The sequence below is a fragment of the Bos indicus genome, chromosome 22 (assembly GCF_029378745.1).
Source record: "Bos indicus isolate NIAB-ARS_2022 breed Sahiwal x Tharparkar chromosome 22, NIAB-ARS_B.indTharparkar_mat_pri_1.0, whole genome shotgun sequence".
NCBI classification, from domain to species: Eukaryota; Metazoa; Chordata; class Mammalia; order Artiodactyla; family Bovidae; genus Bos; species Bos indicus.
In genome coordinates this window covers 23936897-23957583 of record NC_091781.1, presented here as the reverse complement: position 1 = coordinate 23957583, position 20687 = coordinate 23936897, and the positions used below count along the sequence as shown (strand labels likewise).

At 36.5% G+C, this 20687-nt stretch overlaps 1 protein-coding gene across 4 annotated transcripts in view; it reads left to right on the top strand.

Moving 5' to 3' along the window:
- CNTN4 (contactin 4) overlaps nt 1–20687 on the top strand; it is a 1025129-nt gene that overhangs the window by 209447 nt on the left and 794995 nt on the right. Inside the window, exon 3 of one of the 4 annotated variants that reach the window (XM_070776306.1) lies at nt 6694–6771. The exons of the other annotated variants lie outside the window; for them this stretch is intronic. The gene's annotated coding sequence lies outside the window, so the exon portion shown is untranslated. The remainder of the gene's footprint in view (nt 1–6693; nt 6772–20687) is intronic. 4 annotated transcript variants of the gene reach the window in all.

The window sequence follows — 20687 nt, the reverse complement described above, 5'->3', positions numbered from 1 at the left end:
CTCCTGCCCTGATCCACATATAAAATTGCAACTCGCTTGCACCTCTGTCTGATTGAACCCTACCCTTGTAATCCACAGGGCATATAGATTTATAAAATATTGTACACTTCTCTTGTTACTTTCATTCCAACCTAGCTACACATGAATGTAAGCTTCATGAGGCCAGAGATTTTTGAGTGTTGCACTGAGGGATGTGTATTTAGCAGTTAGAACAGTGCTTGGTCATCCCAGTACACCAGCCACAAGCATCCTGTATCATGCATCAAACCTGGAGGGAGGTGGGAGGGGGGTTCAGGATGGGGAACATGTGTATACCTGTGGCAGATTCATGTTGATGTATGGCAAAACCAATACAATATTGTAAAGTAATTAACCTCCAGTTAAAATAAATAAATTTATATTAAAAAAAAAAAAAAAGAACAGTGCTTGAACAAGGTGAACACTAAGTAGAGTTTGAATGAAGGAGCAATTGAGTGGATAAATGAAATCATCTAACCAAAACTTGAACCGATTCTTCAAGAGATGGGAATACCAAACCACCTGACCTGCCTCCTGAGAAATCTGTATGCAGGTTAAGAAGCAACAGTTGGAACTGGACATGGAACAATAGACTGGTTCCAAATCGGGAAAGGAGCAAGTCAAGGCTCTATATTGTCACCCTGCTTATTTAACTTATATGCAGAGTACACCATGTGAAATGCTGGGCTGGATGAATCACAAATTGGAATCAAGAACACTGGGAGAAATATCAATAACCTCAGATATGCAGATGATACCACCCTTATGGCAGAAAGCGAAGAACTAAAGAGCCTCTTGATGAAAGTGAAGGAGGAGAGTGAAAAAGTTGGCTTAAAGTTCATCATTCAGAAAATTGAGATCTTGGCATCTGGTCCCATCACTTCATGGCAAATAGAAGGGGTAACAATGGAAAGAGTGACAGACTTTATTCTCCTGGGCTCTAAAATCACGCAGATGGTGACTGCAGTCATGAAATTAAGACTCTTGCTCCTTGGAAGAAAAGCTATGACCAACCTAGATAGCTTATTAAAAAGCAGAGACATTACTTTGCCAACAAAGGTCCATATAGTCAAAGCTATGGTTTTTCCAGTAGTCATGTGTGGATGTGAGAGTTGGCCTATCAAGAAAATTGAGTGTTGAAGAATTGATGCTTTTGAACTGTGGTGTTGGAGAACACTCTTGAGAGTCCCTTAGACTGCAAGAAGATCAAACCAATCAATCCTAAAGGAAATCAGTCCTGAATATTCATTGGAAGCACTGATGCTGAAGCTGAAACTCCAATACTTTGGCCACCTGATGCAAAGAACTGACTCATTGGAAAAGACCCTGATGCTAGGAAAGATTGAAGGCAGGAGAAGAGGATGACAGTGGATGAGATGGTTGGATGGCATCACTGACTTGATAGACATGTGTTTGAGTAAGCTCTGGGAACTGGTGATGGACAGGGAAGCCTGGTGTGCTGCAGTCCATGGGGTTGCAAAGATTTGGACACAACTGAGCGACTGAACTGAACTGAACCAACTCTTAGAAGAGAATTTGTTTAGTAATAAATTATTTAAAATATATATTCCATTTTATGTTTAAAAATAGTTATAAATACATAATTTTAAGTTGCTCTGATAGGGCTGTCTTCATTTTGTTGAATTAAAATCTAGTCTCAACCTTTTTCTTGGGACTTAACAGCTTATTTTCAAACCTGGCTTTTGTCCCTGTTATAATTACTCAGTTAGAATAAGTATATTAATTTTTTAAGCATTCAGTACCTCATGTATTGCTCAACTCAACTAATTATCTCATTAACCTTACATTCTGAGAAATTAGTTCCCTAATTACATTCTGTATGTTTCAAAATGCCCTTGAAACAAATGGGAATTTTAAAATTTGTTCTCTTTCCCTCTCCCCTTGTCTTCTTTAACTTGTCCCTCTGTCTCTCTATACTTCTATCTGACCCTTTTTCTTGTAAAACTCAATGGAAAATTAATTTCAAATTCTTTTATATTCAATTTTCAAAAGCAAGTAACCCAGAAATCATGCTTCATAATTACCCAGAGGACTTAAGTTCATACAGAAACCTGAACACAAATTTTTATAGCAACTTTATTCATGATTACAAAATTTGGAAGCAACCAAGATGTCCTTTAGTAAGTGAATAGATAATTGTGGTATGTCCCAACAACGGAATAATATTATTCACTACTAAAAAGAAATGAGCCATCAAGCCGTGAAAGAGATGAGAGAGCTTAAATTTATATTACTGTGTGAAAGAAGCCATTCTGAGAAGGCTACTGCTGCTGCTGCTAAGTCACTTCAGTCGTGTCGGACTCTGCGACCCCAGAGACAGCAACCCACCAGGCTCCCCCATCCCTGGGATTCTCCAGGCAAGAACACTGGAGTGGATTGCCATTTCCTTCTCCAATGCATGAAAATGAAAAGTGAAAGTGAAGTCGCTCAGTCGTGTCCGACTCTTACGACCCCATGGACTGCAGCCCACCAGGCTCCTCCATCCATGGGATTTTCTGGGCAAGAGTACTGGAGTGGGGTGCTGTTGCCTTCTCCGGAGAAGGCTACAGACTGTATTATTTCAACTCTGTGACATTCTGGAAAATGCAAGACTGTGGCGTCAGTAACAAGATCACTACCTGAAACTGCAGGACAGATTGGCTTGTGTAAGGTTCTCACAATAGTAGAATTGTTTGGGAAGTATTGCAGTTTTTATCTTAAGCAATAATTTCTTCCTTAAAGTCTGGGGCCTTAAAAATTGCAGCAACACATGTATACTTGTGGCAGATTCATTTTGATATATGGCAAAACCAATACAATATTGTAAAGTTAAAATAAAATAAAATGAAAAAAAAAATTGCAGCAACAAGTGAATGTTTATTTTGAGCCCAAATGGTGGAATTAATATTCTCATTTATTACTGTTGGCTGTTTTCATTTACCCTAGAGAGAATCAGAGGATAGTCAGTAAACCCTCTTTTTCTTTTTTTTTTAATAAAACATTTTATCAGAGAAACCTGAAAATACCATGAAGTCTTGCCTGTTTAGTGGCTTTCAAATAAGAGCTTGATTCACCTGCAGGAAGTAACAACATAGTGGATAATCATTTTCAAAATATTATTGGTATTATTCCTCAAATCCGGATTTGGGCTAAGCCATCCTTGATATGTCCTTGACCATTCATCAATTCATTGCAAATTGAAATACGTAAATCCACCAGATGTTCTGACGCTGAATGCTAACTGTACAGTAGTAATGTTGAAATATCAAGTGTATACAGATGTACATTTTTAGTATCCATTACTATAGAATGAAAAGAAAAACTTTGTCTTCAAACACTAATTACTTTTATGATGGGGAGGAAAACAAATATTTGTATCAATTTAGGTTATTATGGCCTGCATTGTATCTGATTATGAATAATCTATTTTAGCCATTTATTAAGTTATAAATACATTTTTATAAATCTGGGTGACATTAGGATATTTTATGAAACACAATAAATGCCAGAGAAAATTGAATTAAGAGAGCTTGTAATATGCTTTAATACTAGTTAAAATATTTTTTGTAGTTATAAATGATTCTGCTCTATATCAAGAACAAATCTGATTCTAGACCAGAGAATAAGGTTTCTTTTATTTTCCTTTTTCATGCTGGAGGCCTTGACCTTTTTGTTGATAGCTGGTTTTCAACAGTTTTACCTTATGTTTTATTCCTTTTGATTTGTAAGAAATTTGATTATGAACCTTGAGCAGAAATTATAATCACAGCAAAAGGAGGCAACTCATTTAGCAAATAATATAGAGTTGTTTGAACACAGTGTGAAGCTTGAGTTTGGCTGAGTCAGATGCAATTTTCTAATAGAGCATTCATGTCAGAACTCAGACTGGAATCCACTTTTGACTTCTGTAAGTACTGGTATTGGAACTGTCCCTTAAGCTGTCATACTTGTGATTAAAGCTGGCTTGACCTGTCTTTAAAAAAAAAAAATCTCTAAGACATATGAAAATAACTAAATTGAAAACTTAGTTTCTAGTTTCCACAGATTAGCAATCTACTAGACAAAAATCACTGATAACATTAAACTGTAATTTGAAAATGATCAGAGGTATATGGAGCACTTGTTAATTCTGCTGCTGCTGCTAAGTCGCTTCAGTCATGTCCGACTCTGTGCGACTCCATAGCCGGCAGCCCACCAGGCTCCACGGTCCCTGGGATTCTCCAGGCAAGAACACTGGAGTGGGTTGCCATTTCCTTCTCCAATGCATGAAAGTGAAAAGTGAAAGTGAAGTCGCTCATGGGATTTTCCAGGCAAGAGTACTGGAGTGGGTTGCCATTGCCTTTTCCTAATTATCCTAGTGAATATATATATATATTTTATTCTGTCTAAATTGAAGTTGAGCTCATTACTATTTGTTTTTCTATGTAAAGGAATTCTTTTGGGATAAACATACTGTTTACTTCATAAAACTTTAGGTAATTTGATTATACAACTTAAAAATAAATTAATAAAAATACATCATAGGGAAATCTTAGTTTGAGTTAATTGGTGTACCCTAGTTTGAGTCACGGAGAAGGCAATGGCACCCCACTCCAGTACTCTTGCCTGGAAAATCCCATGGATGGAGGAGCCTGGAAGGCTGTAGTCCATGGGGTCGCTGAGGGTCAGACATGACTAAGCGACTTCACTTTCACTTTTCACTTTCATGCATTGGAGAAGGAAATGGCAGCCCACTCCAGTGTTCTTGCCTGGAGAATCCCAGGGATGGGGCATCTTGGTGAGCTGCTGTCTATGGGGTCGCAGAGAGTTGGACACGACTGAAGTGACTCAGCAGCAGCAGTTTAAGTCATTACAGCTATTATTTTTGAAATGCTATCCTACTTTCTAAGATTGATTCTCCTACCAGGAAATCTGAGAGCCAGACCATAGTTGACTTACTTCCATCTAGACTTTGTCTGACTGCACCCATTTTTATCATGAGAAGTGCATGAAAGACAAAGAAGACTGTTTCTTGCCACTATCAAGGCTAAGGAGGTATTAATTACTTTGTTCTGTAAGAAGGGGCATCTAATGAAATATTGGGAGGTCCTATCTATGAGCTTATTATTCATCTAGAGTTTTATTTACACCTAACTATGCCAAACAGACTGTATATACTCCATTAATATGTAAGAATAAGCATGTGAATGGAATTTTGAACACTGAGATGCCCTTTTGTTGACACATCTGTTATACACAATGGCAGCCATCATATTTCAGGAGACACCTTAGAAGAAAATGCTTTTGTTAGCCATAGTAACAGGTGATATTTACTGTATGAGACATTATCCTAAATGCTTTACATATACAGAAATCATTCAGTCTTCAAAACTATAAAGTATAGATACTGTTACCATCTCTACTTTCAGATAATATACTGAAGGTGAGAAAAGTTACGTTACTTTCTGATGATTCCAGAGCTCTTGAGTAGTAGAGTCATGTTATAAACTCATGATCTTGTTAAAAAAAAAATAACAGCTTTATTGAGATATATTACATACCATACATCTTACCTATTTAAATTGTGCAGTTTAATGGTGTTTAGTGTATTTACAATGGACAATAATTATATTAATTTGTTACCACAATCAGTTTTAGGATGCTTTCTTGTCCCATGACTTCCCTGGTGGTCCAGAGGCTAAGACTTCACACTCCCAATGCTGGGGGCCCAAGTTCAATCCTAGGTCAGGGAACTAGATCTCATATGACTCAACTAAAGGAGATTGAAAATCCTGTGTACCACAGCCAAGACCTGGCACAGCCAAACAAATAAATATTGAAAGAATTTTTCCTTGTCCCCCTCTCAAAGAAAAAAAGAAAAACCTTAGTACTCATTAGTAATCACTGCTATTTCCCCCTAATTTGTTGTCTCCACTGTTCTAGGCAACCACTAATCTAATTTATGTCTCTATAGATTTTATGATTCTAGACATTTCACAGAAGTGGAGTCAGATAATATGTGGAATTTCAAGATTCCCTTCTTTCATGTAGCATAATATTTTCAAGGTTCACTTATACAATAATATATATCAATACTTCATTATTTCTTGAAAAAATAGTTCTTTGTATGTATATTCATTTTATTTCCTCATTTATTAGTTGATAGATGTTAATCCATGCTATTTAAACCACTAATCTCTGTTTCCACTCTATTATTTAAGGATTGACTCTTAAAACCACAGGTTTTTATATCTAATGTTTAGACAGCTCGGCACACACTTTCAGCACCACCGTGGAGGACAGCTCTGAACTTTAAGTTTTAGAGTCTGAAAGGCATCTCTGATTTAGCTTAGGGGCTTTCCACTTGGCTTAGGGGTAAAGAATCTGCCTGCAATGGAGGAGACCATGGGTTCCATCCCTGGGTCACGAAGAACCCTGGAGAATAAAATGACAACCCATGCCAGTATTCTTGCCTGGGAAATCTCATGAACAGAGGAGCCAGGCAGGCTGCAATCCATGCCCATTCACTTCAGTCGTGTCCGACTCTTTGTGACCTTATGGACTGTAGCCCACCAGGCTCTTCTGTCGGTAGGATTCTCCAGGCAAGAATACGGGAGCCTGTTGCCATGTGCTCTTTCAGGGCAACTTCCTGACTCAGGAATCAAACCTACATTTCCTGTGACTTCTGCATTGCAGGTGGATTCTTTACCGCTGACCCACCAGGGAAGCCCAGATTGTGATCAACAACAATCCTCAGAGAAGTGAATACAACAAGTGAGTGTGGACAAGAAGGAGCACAGGAACTTCTGTGTGCTCTCTCAACTCCCTTCAGAGCTAAGGGTCCTTAGCTCAAGAGTCACACTACTAGAATTTTCAGACTACGTTGGATACTTGGAGTTCTGTGTAAAAGTTATATTTTGTTTAAAATTAAGTATTACCTTTGGACTTTTCCTCTTCAAAAATAAATTAGATGATGGCACGTTTAGCTGAGTGTTATTCAAATTTTCTATAAAGCTAGATAACATATTAATAGGTGAGATGCCAATGATATTCAATCCGTTTATCTTTTGATGAGATGTTAAAGATAGTAGTATCAGGAATGCATCATTTGGTGATATGCTCTGTTCGTTTATCTCTAATGAGATGTTGGGAGCTACTATGTAATTTAGAAAATATATCTGATAAAATATGTTCTTTACTAGTTTAGATTTATAGGCCTGTTCATTTCATTATTCACACCAAATTAGATTCATTAGTTTATGGCTTATGTGATCATTATGTAGCTTAGTTACGATGCTCAGTTTTACCTGTTGCTAAAGTGAATTAGTATATTTAAAGAAAAAATAATTGTATATTATAAATACCTCATTAGAAAATATTAATGTGATTATTAATCTACATTGTTCAGGTGCAGTGAAACATGTTTAGAGCCAGGTTCTGTTAGTAGCTTTTTGATTTTTACACGTTCCTTGACACTGATTATGATTAAAGATGGACGTAAGGGAAGGAAGGGATGTTATGTCACTTACGAGAAAGATACTTCCATCTTCCCAGTTGAATTCACAATGTAATTTAGATGAAACGTTATTGGCCTTGATAATTAGGAAAATATTGAAAGTAAAAATTTGGCTTTATCATATTGTGTTATCTGACTAAACAAATAATGTATCAGATAATGCCGCAAATCCCCAGTTCTTAAGAATACTAAATGTTTTGCAACTCAATATTTTTTTTTAAACAATTCTGAGTTTTGCAGTCATTACCATCATTCAGTTCTAAAATATTTTCAAAATTGAGAGAAATTTACAGTCCTTTAAGTACCCAATCCACATTGGCCTCTCAGTCTCTGGAAATCACTAATCAGTACCCTGCTTCTGTAAATTGCTTATTCTAGACATTATACATACGTAGTATAAAATACATAGACTTTTGAGTCCCATTTTTCAATTATCACAATGCTGCATTTTTATCTATGTTGTAGCAAGATCTGTGCTTCATTTCTCTTAATGGATGAATAATCCTGCATTACATGGTATACAACAGTTTGTTTATTTATTCATCATTATGATGGACATGGAAATTGTTTGAATATTTTACCTTTATAAAAAATGCACCTATGATCATTTGTATACAGTTTTTGTGTGGACACATTTTTATTTATCTTGGATATTTTGTTAGATCTTACAGATTTTTTAATGAATTTCACTGGATTTTCTGTATAGAAGATCATGTCATCTGCAAATTGAAATAATTGTGCTACTTCTTTTCCAGTTTGGAAGAATTGTGTTTCATTTTCTTGCCTAATTGTCCTGTCTAGAATCTCCAATACAGTGTTGAATAGAAGTAGCAAGAGCAGACATCATTATCTTGTTTATGACCTTATAAGGAAGGCTTTCACCCCTTCACTAATAAGCATGACATTTCTTGTGTGATTTTTATAGATGACTTTTAACAGATTGAGTAAATCCCTTTCTTTTCCTTGTTTCTGGAATGTTTTTATAATGGAAGGTGTTGCATTGTGTCAAATGTGTTTTGTACATCTATAAAATAATCTTGTGGCTTTTGTCCTTTAATACACTAATGTGAAATATTAAACTGATTCCTTTTGATATACTGCACAAACCTTGCATTCCTTAAATTAAAATCTTTCTGGATTTGGTTTTTAACTATTTTGTTGAAGTGTTTTTAAGTCAGTCGTCATAAAGGATATTAATCTGTAATTTTCTTGAGATATCCTTGACTAGTTTTGGAATCAGGGTAATACTGGTCTGACAGAATAAGTTGGAAGCACTTCCTCCTTTTTTATTTCTTTTAGAGAATTACATTAAACATTGGGTAGCATTCACTAGTGTACCCTTCTGTTCTTGGACTTCTATGTAGGAATGTATTACTAATTCAATTGCTTTCATGGTTATATTCAGATTTTTTCTGTTTTTCTTGATGCAGTTTTAGTAGTTTTATGCTTTTATGGTAATTTGTCCATTTTATTAGGTTACCTAATTTGTTGGCGTACAAAGATTTGTAGCATTCCCTTGCTGCTGCTGCTGTTAAGTCGCTTCAGTTGTGTCCGACTCCTAGGGACCCCATGGACTGCAGCCTACCAGGCTCTTCTGTCCATGGGATTTTCCAGGCAAGAGTACTGGAGTGGGGTGTCATTGCCTTCTCCAGCATTCCCTTAGAGTCACCTAAAAATATATGGGAGTTAGGTTGTAGTCACCCCTGTTCTATTCTTAATTTTAGGAATTTGAATCTTCTCCATTTTTTTCTTGATTGTTCTAGATTTTTAATCTTCTCCAGCTTTTTCTTAATCTAGCTGAAGCTCTCTCAATTTTATTACTGAAGAACCAACTTTTAGTTTCACTGATTTTTCTCTGTTGTTTTTCTCTTCTCTCTTTTCTCTCCAGTTCTCATTATTCCTTCCATTCTGCGAGGTTTCACGTTTCTTTTTCTCTTCTGCTTCCAGTGTCTTAGGATGGAAGGTTAGGTTACCGATTTTAATATTTCTTCTATTATTATTGTTGAATTATTATGCTTTCATCTCTCTTTCCCTTATGTACTTTGGGTCTCTTTTTAAGTGCATATATTTTTATTAGTTATTATATTTTCCTAGTAGAGTGGCCATGTTTTCATTATAAAATGTTCCACTCTATTGCTGGTGTTTTTGGCTTGAAGTAGTGCAACCTGTCATTAGTAATGGCAGTCAAGCTCACTTTTGAATACTGTTTGTTGGGAATATCATTTTTCATCTTTCACTTTCAACCTATTGTTCATTTGAATCCACAGTGTTTCCTTTGTGCATAGCATGAAGTTGGAACATGGGTCTTCTTTTCAATCTATCCTGTAAATCTCTCCCTTTTCATCTCTTTACATTTAATGGTATTATGGATAAGGTAGAATTTATATCTTCCTTTTTATTATTTGTTCTCTGTGTATCACATCTCTTTGTGTGTGTGTGTGTGTGTGTGTCTGATTACTTATTTCTCCATTTCCAGTTGTCGGCCCTTCAGTCCAAGCCTTCCCCTGGTAGGAGCTTAACAGAATACCCTACTTGGTTTAGATAGTGAGTGCCACTACAGGATGGGGTTCTTGTAGTAGCAGGTATTTTTAGTCTATAAAAAGAAATTGGAATTGGGATTTAAAAAAAAAATTTTACTCAACTTTAATGTTTTGGAAACTAGATATTAAAGTCATTGTTGTGAACCAACCAAACTATACTGGACAAACAGAGTGAAAGAGAAACCATTTGCCACCTGTGTTTTCCATATCTGGAAGGTCTCAGGACTAGCTCAAGTCTGGCATGATTACTTTTATATTTTGCCTACACATGTTTAAGTAAATCCTGCCTACCTGTAAAATAGTAAGAAACAATAATAGTAAAAACTAACTTAAACACTTTATACTATGCTATGTATGTTCTTTTCTTAACTCTTTTTATCCTCGCTTATTCCATTTGCCAGATGGAGTATGTGAAAAATGTATCGTACACTCCAAGAGTTTCTACATGTTTGGGAAGCAAACGCATCAATGGGAAATACATGTTCTCTTAATGGAGACTTGTGATAAAAGGGTCAAGTGTGAGTGTTGGAACAACAGTCAATTGACTTGGCTTTCGTCTGTCTTCAACTAACTTTCTAGGTGCTTTTCAAGTTTCTTACTCTTAAAGATTTGAGTTTCTCTTATATAAAGTGAAAAGTTTAGCCTAGATGATTGTAAGAATCCCATTTTTACAAGCTAATGTTACTTGACTGTGAGTGGCACTATGAAACTATGGAACTTCTACATGAAGAAAGTTCTACAAAGACATTTTTGCCATCAGTGCAGCATGTACTAGGGTGAACAGTGCAGAACGTCTGTCATTCACTATTCATAAAAGTAATGTCCTCTATGACTTATGAAGCTACTGGAGACATTCATAGCATAAGAGTGAGCATTCCTGCTTTTTCACCCCAGCATATTCTGCATCATCATACAACATCCTTACTTTTAGTTTTATGTTAACAGTTGTAGATAATGTTTCGACTAATATGTATACTACTACTTGTTCCCTTTAAAAATGGTTTCTTTCATACCCCAATTGCATATTAAGCATCTATGTGTCTGTCTTTAGGTGTCCCTTGATATTTTAACTGAAAATATCCATGGATATGAAACCTTTTAACCTGGCACCATCTACAACTTGCTGTCTCTGCTCCCACTTGTTTTCTATTATCCTATAGAAATAAAAGGATTGCCACTGAAATACTATAAAACATTTTTACCGCAAGTGCACAAATCTGGCTAACTCTCAAATGATAGCTATTCAACCTTTCTTTCAAAGCAGTGGATGTGTTTTGAAATTTTCATGTTTGATTTATAAACAAAAAATCTCCCTTGACTTTATCCTCCTGTATTTTGCACTTCTTTTCTCCCTTGTTAGCAAATGAAAAATAACAGCTAAAGAATGTAGTGTAGAATGAAAATATCATAAACAAGCAGGCTGAATCAAAAACACACCTACTATTCCCCCTTGAAATGGCATTAATGTCTTATTGGAGCTGACAAATTTCAATGAATTTTTAATTGAAGGCTGTTTCTCCATTCCTGATTCAAGCTGTCCTGCCTAGCAGTGGCAACAGGAATAAGTCATAGTCTCTTCAGAAAGCAAAGAACTGTGGATGGAGTTGGTGATTGATTCCCCCACCCTTTATTTGAAATACTCTTGCTTTGTCTTTCTCTCAACCTGAGAATACTATTTTGATTTGTAATTTTATATTGATAATTTGCTTCATTATTTTTTTGGAACCATTGAAGAAATATATCAAACAGAAACATATTTGACAAGAAGCAGAAAGAGGCTGGTCACTGACACAGACAGTGTTGGGTTTTCTATTGATGCTTTTAATGACTTTTTGCTAATCTACTTTTTATCATCTGTGGTAAAGGTAGTGTATCAAGTGTTACGCGAATCAGACTTGACAGAAAGTGCAGCTGTGCACCTGTGAGAACAAATGACTGATGCTCTTCCTGGACACTCAGCAGGAATAGCATTTCAATAAGTTTTCTTCAGTGGTCTGGCGTGCTCACAGGAGTGAGGAGTGTGCATTTCATTTGCCATCTGTACAGCGTCTTATGTCAGAGAAAGGCTGGTGCACATTTATAAGACTTTGGAAAGCTGTGTGATTAGAGAATTACTGGGGAAATTGCTCATATGGAAAGTATTGAATAGAAAAATGTGTTCCAAGCAATTGCATTTCTTTCTTAAAAACTTTTTCTTCATTTAAGATAACAGAACTTCTCAGGTAATCCTTAGGTATTTTTCAGTGGTACGAAATTTACAGGACTCTTGATCATGGATGTGTTTCTCTTAAAATGTAAGTACTTAATAAATATTGATTTAGGTATATGAAAACTGTGAGGGTTTTCATGAAATGAGGGGAAAAAATTTTAAGCTGAAGAATTAATTGTATGCAATATTCTTGTTCTCAGTCTCTTTCTGGGCAAATGGTAGGATTTTACTTCTCCCCAAACTGAGGCCAAATGAGTTGCTGTGACCAATGGAATATGAATACAAAGGATATGAATCACAATTGAATGAAAGATTTAAAAGCTAGTCCCTAGTTTGTTTTCCTTCTTGCTGTTGTGGAGAATTTAGAAGTGTTTATTGGTACTGCTTTTCATCCCCCTGAAGAATTGTTGTGAACAAGCATTGTCAACAATCATGAGACCAGAAATGAGTTGCTTTAAGACATCGATTTTGATCATATTATGCTCTAACCTAGCTATTCTGGATGATATGAACCTCTTAGTTATCAGCTGGTTTGTTATAAAGATCCATGGGAAATTCTGCATCTCAGTAAGTCAGGAGGAAATCCATTCTGGTAGATCCTGAAGTCTATGTGATATAATACTCATGGTTCTCCATGTAAAATGTGGGTGCATGCTAAGTCGCTTCAGTTGTGTCTGACTCTTTGCGACCCCAGACGATAGCCCACCAGGCTCTTCCGTCCATAGGATCCTCCAGGCAAGAATACTGCAGTGGGTTGCTGTTTACTTCTCCTGGGGATCTTCCCAAACCAGGACTTGAACCCACATTTCTTCTGTCTCCTGCATTGGCAGGCAGTTCTTTACCACTAGCGCTACCTGGGAAGCCCTGTAAATCCATAGTTGTCTTTTAAAGGTATATCGTTGCAAACTTTTAAAATAAGTAACTCAAAAAAGGAAAAGAAAACATGTGAATTACATTGAGGTTGAGCCAATATATATCTTCCTCAAACTTCTCTTTCAGGACTTCTTTCCTCCTCCTCATGCCTTCATCTCATTCCCCACAAACAGGCACACCATCCCTTTCCTAACCTCCTGTGCTGTTAGTCACTGCATTTAAGCTGTCAGACCTCTAAGTCATTTATCTCTAAAATAGGTGTCATAATACTAGTCCTCCCTATTTATTTAGCATGGTTGTATGGACCACATAACAAATATTTCTCAAACACACTATATATTTTCTGTACAAATGTGAGGTGTAGAGCTTCCTCCTGAATCTAGACCTGACAGATTATCATAAAAGGACAAGTGTGTATTTCTAAACTCAGTTAAGAGTGATGCTTGTTTGTGAACCAGTTGCTGTCTCTTTTAGCTTGACCTCATTAATTTATGTAAGGGGCAGGTATGTTTACTGTTGTGTATTTTTTAGAAGAAGCTGGCAACTAAAAGACTCATGAAAATGATAACTGAAATACCCAGAAAAATCAGTAGCTACTTTTCCAATCCAAATATTTATCCTTCAGTTCAGTTCAGTCGCTCAGTCGTGTTCTACTCTTTGCAACCCCATGAATCCCAGCACGCCAGGCCTCCCTGTCCATCACCAACTCCCAGAGTTCACCCAGACTCACATCCATCGAATCAGTGATGCCATCCAGCCATCTCATCCTCTGTCATCCCCTTCTCCTCCTGCCCCCAATCCCTCTCAGCATCAGAATCTTTTCCAATGAGTCAACTCCTCGCACAAGGTGGCCAAAGTACTGGAGTTTCAGCTTTAGCATAATTCCTTCCAAAGAAATCCCAGGGCTGATCTCCTTCAGAATGGACTGGTTGGATCTCCTTGCAGTCCAAGGGACTCTCAAGAGTCTTCTCCAACACCACAGTTCAAAAGCATCAATTCTTCGGTGCTCAGCCTTCTTCACAGTCCAACTCTCACATCCATACATGACCACAGGAAAAACCATAGCCTTGACTAGACGGACCTTTGTTGGCAAAGTAAGGTCTCTGCTTTTGAATATGCTATCTAGGTTGGTCATAACTTTCCTTCCTTAGCCAGGTTGTTTGTTGGTCATGATTGTCCAGGTTTTCATTCCTGGATGGAGCCTCTCCTACTCATACTCAAATCCTGAGTAACAGTCTCATACCCACTGGGGCTAGTGCATTGGATCACTGAGGCATTCCTTTCCCTGTATTCTTCAGTCTATGATTCTGTTCCAATGGGCAGCTATAGTTTCTAGTGACTTTGGAGGCTTTCTTCTAGTTAATCTGTCAATTTTTCTCACACAGCACAGCTGCTGTGAAAAAAATTGGAGCTGTTAGACTCCATGCTTCGATACAGTTGGTAAAATGCAAGGTGGGAGACAGTAAACCAAAAGCAGAGTGCTGGTAATTTCTTTAAAAGGACTGACATGCTAGCACTCAGAGTCTGTGGCCCACTAAGCTAGCGATTCTTTTCTTCTGAAAGGAGTAATATTGTTTCAAAGTGTTCCCGTACTTTAGTATTAACAGTAAAAATGTCTCTGGTATGTCCTCTAGCACTCAGTTCAGAACACTTCATCTTTTGGCTTTGTTTTCCTGTTGTTTTGTGTTTTCTCTTGATGTAGCTTACAATTATGTTGAATATCAATCTTAGTGTGATCTGATATGTTAAACGCGGTAGCTTGAATATACTAGTATGTCATCATGTGAACATACAACCTTTCCTATATTGTATATGCTAAAGGATCTAATGTGCTGGAAATAGACATTACTAGAACTCTTCTTATCAGAAAGGAAGCTTATACCAGAAGAGCTTGGTCTTGCCTCTGTCAGGAATTGTCAGAATCTCTGGGATATAGCAAAGTGTCTTTTAATGCCGCAGCATTCTTCTCTCTTGAATAGGGTGACTGTATTATTCTCCATTAAACATTTCTAAGCTAAATCCAGATTTTTGTATATTCCTCTCCTCGAAATGTAAGAGCTATAAGTACCCTATTTTAATTGAGAATGCTTAGGGGTGTGTGGGCAGATTTATTTTCTGCTGTGTATCATTGTATTATGTTATAGGGAAGCTTACTAAGTAGTTCTCTACTGTAATAACATAATTTTGTAAGTCTAAATTTGTGCCCATGTGTTAGTACTATTTAAACCTTTGCAATTTATACATATTCAAAGGAAAGAAGGAAGGATTCAAAAGGAAGAGGAAAGAAAATTAATATTTCTCAATAATTATCAAATGTATAGTGGGCTCCAAGCACTGTCCTGTATTTTATATTTATTATTCATTATTCACAGCTACCATGTAAGAGAAATATTACTGTTACAATTTTAGACATCTAGACTATCTAGAGATATTCAAAAATGATAGGCAGTAAGTTGAGTGCAGCTCACCTAGAAACCACTATTTCCTGATCTGAAAGCCTGTATTATTTTTGACTTCTTAAGAGACAGTGGGTGCGTGCATGCTTAGTCGCTTCAGTTGTGTCCGACTCTTTGCGACCCCATGGACCATGGCCTGCCAGGCTCCTCTGTCCATGGGATTCTCCAGGCAAGAATACTGGAGTGGGTTGCCAAAAAGAGAGTAGACTTTTCAAAAGAGTTCAACTTCTTCAGTGAGTGACATTTATGATAAATATACATTTATATGTGCAATAAACCAATATAGTCAAGCCATTAGAATATAAAAATCATAAATTTTTACACTTTTCAAGTACAATTTCAAGACCATTGGGTTCGTCCATCATAATACATCTATTTATTAGGAATTATTACCTCTGTTTTACTTATTTTAAGAGTTGGTCTTAGACAATCTGTTAGAGTTAGAGAACAAAAGGAGAGAGAGTACCTTAGCAAACAAAAAGCTGGAATGAAAATCAAGCACATTGTAGGGAATATAATTCTGGAGTGAGAGATAGGCTGAGGCCCTCTTCCTGTCTGTGCTTTAGCATTTCTAGATCTTTGTTTCCTCATGTAGAGAATGAGAAGGTGGGGGAAAAGAAGAAGTAAAACTCTCGCTATTTGCAGATGACATGATCCTCTACATAGAAAACCCTAAAGACTCCACCAGAAAATTACTAGAACTAATCAATGATTATAGTAAAGTTGCAGGATATAAAATCAACACACAGAAATCCCTTGCATTCCTATACACTAATAATGAGAAAACAGAAAGAGAAATTAAGGAAACAATTCCATTCACCATTGCAACGGAAAGAATAAAATACTTAGGAATATATCCACCTAGAGAAACTAAAGACCTATACATAGAAAACTATAAAACACTGGTGAAAGAAATCAAAGAGGACACTAATAGATGGAGAAATATACCATGTTCATGGATTGGAAGAATCAATATAGTGAAAATGAGTATACTACCCAAAGCAATTTATAGATTCAGTGCAATCCCTATCAAGCTACCAACGGTATTCTTCACAGAGCTAGAACAAACAATTTCACAATTTGTATGGAAACACAAAAAACCTCGAATAGCCAAAGCTACCTTGAGAAAGAAGAATGGAACTGGAGGAATCAACCTACCTGACTTCAGGCTCTACTACAAAGCCACAGTTATCAAGACAGTATGGTACTGGCACAAAGACAGAAATATTGATCAATGGAACAAAATAGAAAGCCCAGAGATAAATCCACACACATATGGACACCTTATCTTTGACAAAGGAGGCAAGAATATACAGAGAAAAGACAATCTCTTTAACAAGTGGTGCTGGGAAATCTGGTCAACCACTTGTAAAAGAATGAAACTAGACCACTTTCTAACACCATACACAAAAATAAACTCAAAATGGATTAAAGATCTAAATGTAAGACCAGAAACTATAAAACTCCTAGAGGAGAACATAGGCAAAACACTCTCTGACATACATCACAGCAGGATCCTCTATGACCCACCTCCAAGAATATTGGAAATAAAAGCAAAAATAAACAAATGGGACCTAATTAACCTTAAAAGCTTCTGCACATCAAAGGAAACTATTAGCAAGGTGAAAAGGCAGCCTTTAGAATGGGAGAAAATAATAGCAAATGAAGCAATGGACAAACAACTAATCTCAAAAATATACAAGCAACTCCTATAGCTCAACTCCAGAAAAATAAATGACCCAATCAAAAAATGGGCCAAAGAACTAGACATTTCTCCAAAGAAGACATATAGATGGCTAACAAACACATGAAAAGATGCTCAACATCACTCATTATCAGAGAAATGCAAATCAAAACCACTATGAGGTACCATTTCACACCAGTCAGAATGGCTGTGATCCAAAAGTCTACAAGCAATAAATGCTGGAGAGGGTGTGGAGAAAAGGGAACCCTCTTACACTGTTCGTGGGAATGCAAACTAGTACAGCCGTTATGGAGAACAGTGTGGAGATTCCTTAAAAAACTGGAAATAGAACTGCCTTATGATCCAGCAATCCCACTGCTGGGCATACACACTGAGGAAACCAGAAGGGAAAGAGACATGTGTACCCTAATATTCATCGCAGCACTGTTTATAATAGCCAGGACATGGAAGCAACCTAGATGTCCATCAGCAGATGAATGGATAAGAAAGCTGTGGTACGTATACACAATGGAGTATTACTCAGCCATTAAAAAGAATACATTTGAATCAGTTCTAATGAGATGGATGAAATGGGAGCCTATTGTACAAAGTAAGCCAGAAAGAAAAACACCAATACAGTATACTAACGCATATATATGGAATTTAGAAAGATGGTAACAATAACCCTATGTACGAGACAGCAAAAGAGACACTGATGTATAGAACAGTCTTATGGACTCTGTCGGAGAGGGAGAGGGTGGGAAGATTTGGGGGAATGTCATTGAAACATGTATAATATCATGTATGAAACGAGTCGCCAGTCCAGGTTCGATGCACGATACTGGATGCTTGGGACTAGTGCACTGGGAGGACCCAGAGGGATGGTATGGGGAGGGAGGAGGGAGGAGGGTTCAGGATGGGGAACACATGTATACCTGTGGCAGATTCATTTTGATATTTGGCAAAACTAATACAATTTGTAAAGTTTAAAAATAAAATAAAATTAAAAAAAATTATCTCTGGTGACCCTTCAAACTAAAAAATGTTCTGCTCTTTGTTGGTGTCCTTGAGATATGTTAATGTGTTATAGACAAAAAATACTTTGGTCTTAGCTACTTAATAAAAACCCTTCAACACAATCATAGGAAACAGCATCAGTGATGATATGGGATAGGAGATCCTGAATTAATACAACTTGTGTGTCTAAATTTATGATTTTTCTTTGAATCAGGGTTTTATTATTTGGTTTCAATTGCTTTCCCTTTAAACACCTATATTCCACATTAGCATAGAGTTAATGTATTAATACACTTGCTATATATTCCAGGTGGATGAATGTTCTTATAATTGACCTTCATAATATAACTTTATTTGTATAGTTAAGGTTAGTGGCACGTCAATTTTACACAAGACATCAGTCAGTATTCCATTTTAATTTACCATATTAATAAAGACTTCTGTTCTAAGTTGCTTGTGTCACTTTTGGGATGTCATAAATTATTCTGAAGCAAATGTCAGTATGAACTTAAAACCATTTAGACTGCTGACTTCTAAAATTATTAATGCCAGTGCATAGGAAAAAGAAACACAGGAGTCTACATTTCGTTGATAAATCCACTATAGATTACTATCAGTCTTTTTCTCTAAGCAGATTGCATAAGTGCTCCCTGATTTTACTTGCTCCAAAGGGAACAACAGTTATAATTAGGAATAATTATAATAGCAACAGTGAAATTCTCTTTGGACCATTCTAGGTATCATTCACTCATAAAATATTTATATTTCAGTAGAACAGCCAGTATTGGGCTCTCAGGGGAGAGGTCTGAAGGAAATGTCAGATGAATCCACGTGGAGCCATGTTGGGTTGCTAAATTTTCAGAATGGAGAAACACCAGATAATTCGGGCTCTGTCCAACACAAGCTAGGCAGACTCCCTCTTTATGTCTCTGAGGGGACCCATTTTAATTCACAAGGCACATTAATTCTTATCTCCCTCATAAACACATATTTGTTTGAAGCATTGTCCCAGTTGTGAAATGTGGTTTGGGCTGATTCTAGATAACACAGTCATAAAAAGCTTCCTCTCAGGAGTCACAAAGATACTGGCTCAAAGTTTGCCTCTACCGTTTATTAGCCATGTGCCCCCATGAGAGTTACTTGAACTCTTAGTTTCCTTAGCTTTAAATGAAAATGCTAATACTTTGTTCCCACAGAACTGCCATGAGAGTTCAGTAAATTAATACTTCCAGAGTGACCAAGACTTGGTAAACATCTTTAAAATGTAGAGTTCTGCTGTTGTTTAAATGAGAAGAGCTTCACTCTTAAAATATGGCTTACAAATTTTCACTTTTTGATATGCAGTTGTTATTATAATATTTAGCAATCTGTGTTTTGGGTACAGTTATTTTGTTACTAATTTTATTTGTATCAACTTTAAGATCATTTTCCTTCTATTTTTATCCTTTCACAGCTAGATTTCCTCTGAGGTTATGTTTCTGTACAGCCTAATATTTTAGGTTCCTATTCATGGAACTACATAGTTAATACAGGACAAAGTTAAGAAGAGCATGTGTGATCACAAAGTTCAGAATATTACATCTTACTCTGCTCTGTCACTTGACTCTTTGTATTATAAGAGGGAGATGTGGCTTATGAAATAAAGGCACATAATTTGACCATTTGAAACAGTATTATTTACTCATGACCTGTTGATAAGAACCAGGTATTTTGGGGTGACCATAGAGAGAAGAAAGAGTATTACCAACACATGAACTTATTTATTGTATATGCTTTGAAAAATAACTTCAAAGCCCCAGGTGGCAATGTTCTTATTTGTGAAATATTTTCTATCCCTATGGAACAAGGAGTCACGTAGGGTCATATGACAAAAATGAACATTAGATTACCTTATTCCATAGCAACTTTGCAGCTGTCAGATAATGTGTTTAAAAGAGTTAAAATGAATCAAATTTTAAATTAAAAGAAGGGACTCATGTACTTTTGTACCCTTGATGATAGCAGCATTATTGAGAATAGCTAAACAAAGTGATACCTATACATATAATAACATATTATTAAGTTGTAAAAGGAGTGTACTTCTGATACATGCTATAACATGAATGAACCTGAAATCCGGCACACACACGAGGATAAACAGTGATAAAAGTGTCGCTTATCTGAGGCACCTGAAATTGTCAAATTTATAGAAACAGAAAGTAGAGTAGAGTTTACCAGGGACTAGAGAATGATTGTTGAATGAATATAAGTTTCTGTTAGAGATAATGAGGAAGATCAGGAGATGGATAATGGAGATGGTTGCACAACATGGTAAATCTACTTAATGCACTGATTTGTACTTTTAAAAGTAGTTAAGCATAGCAAATTTTACTTTAAATTTATTTTGCCACAACAA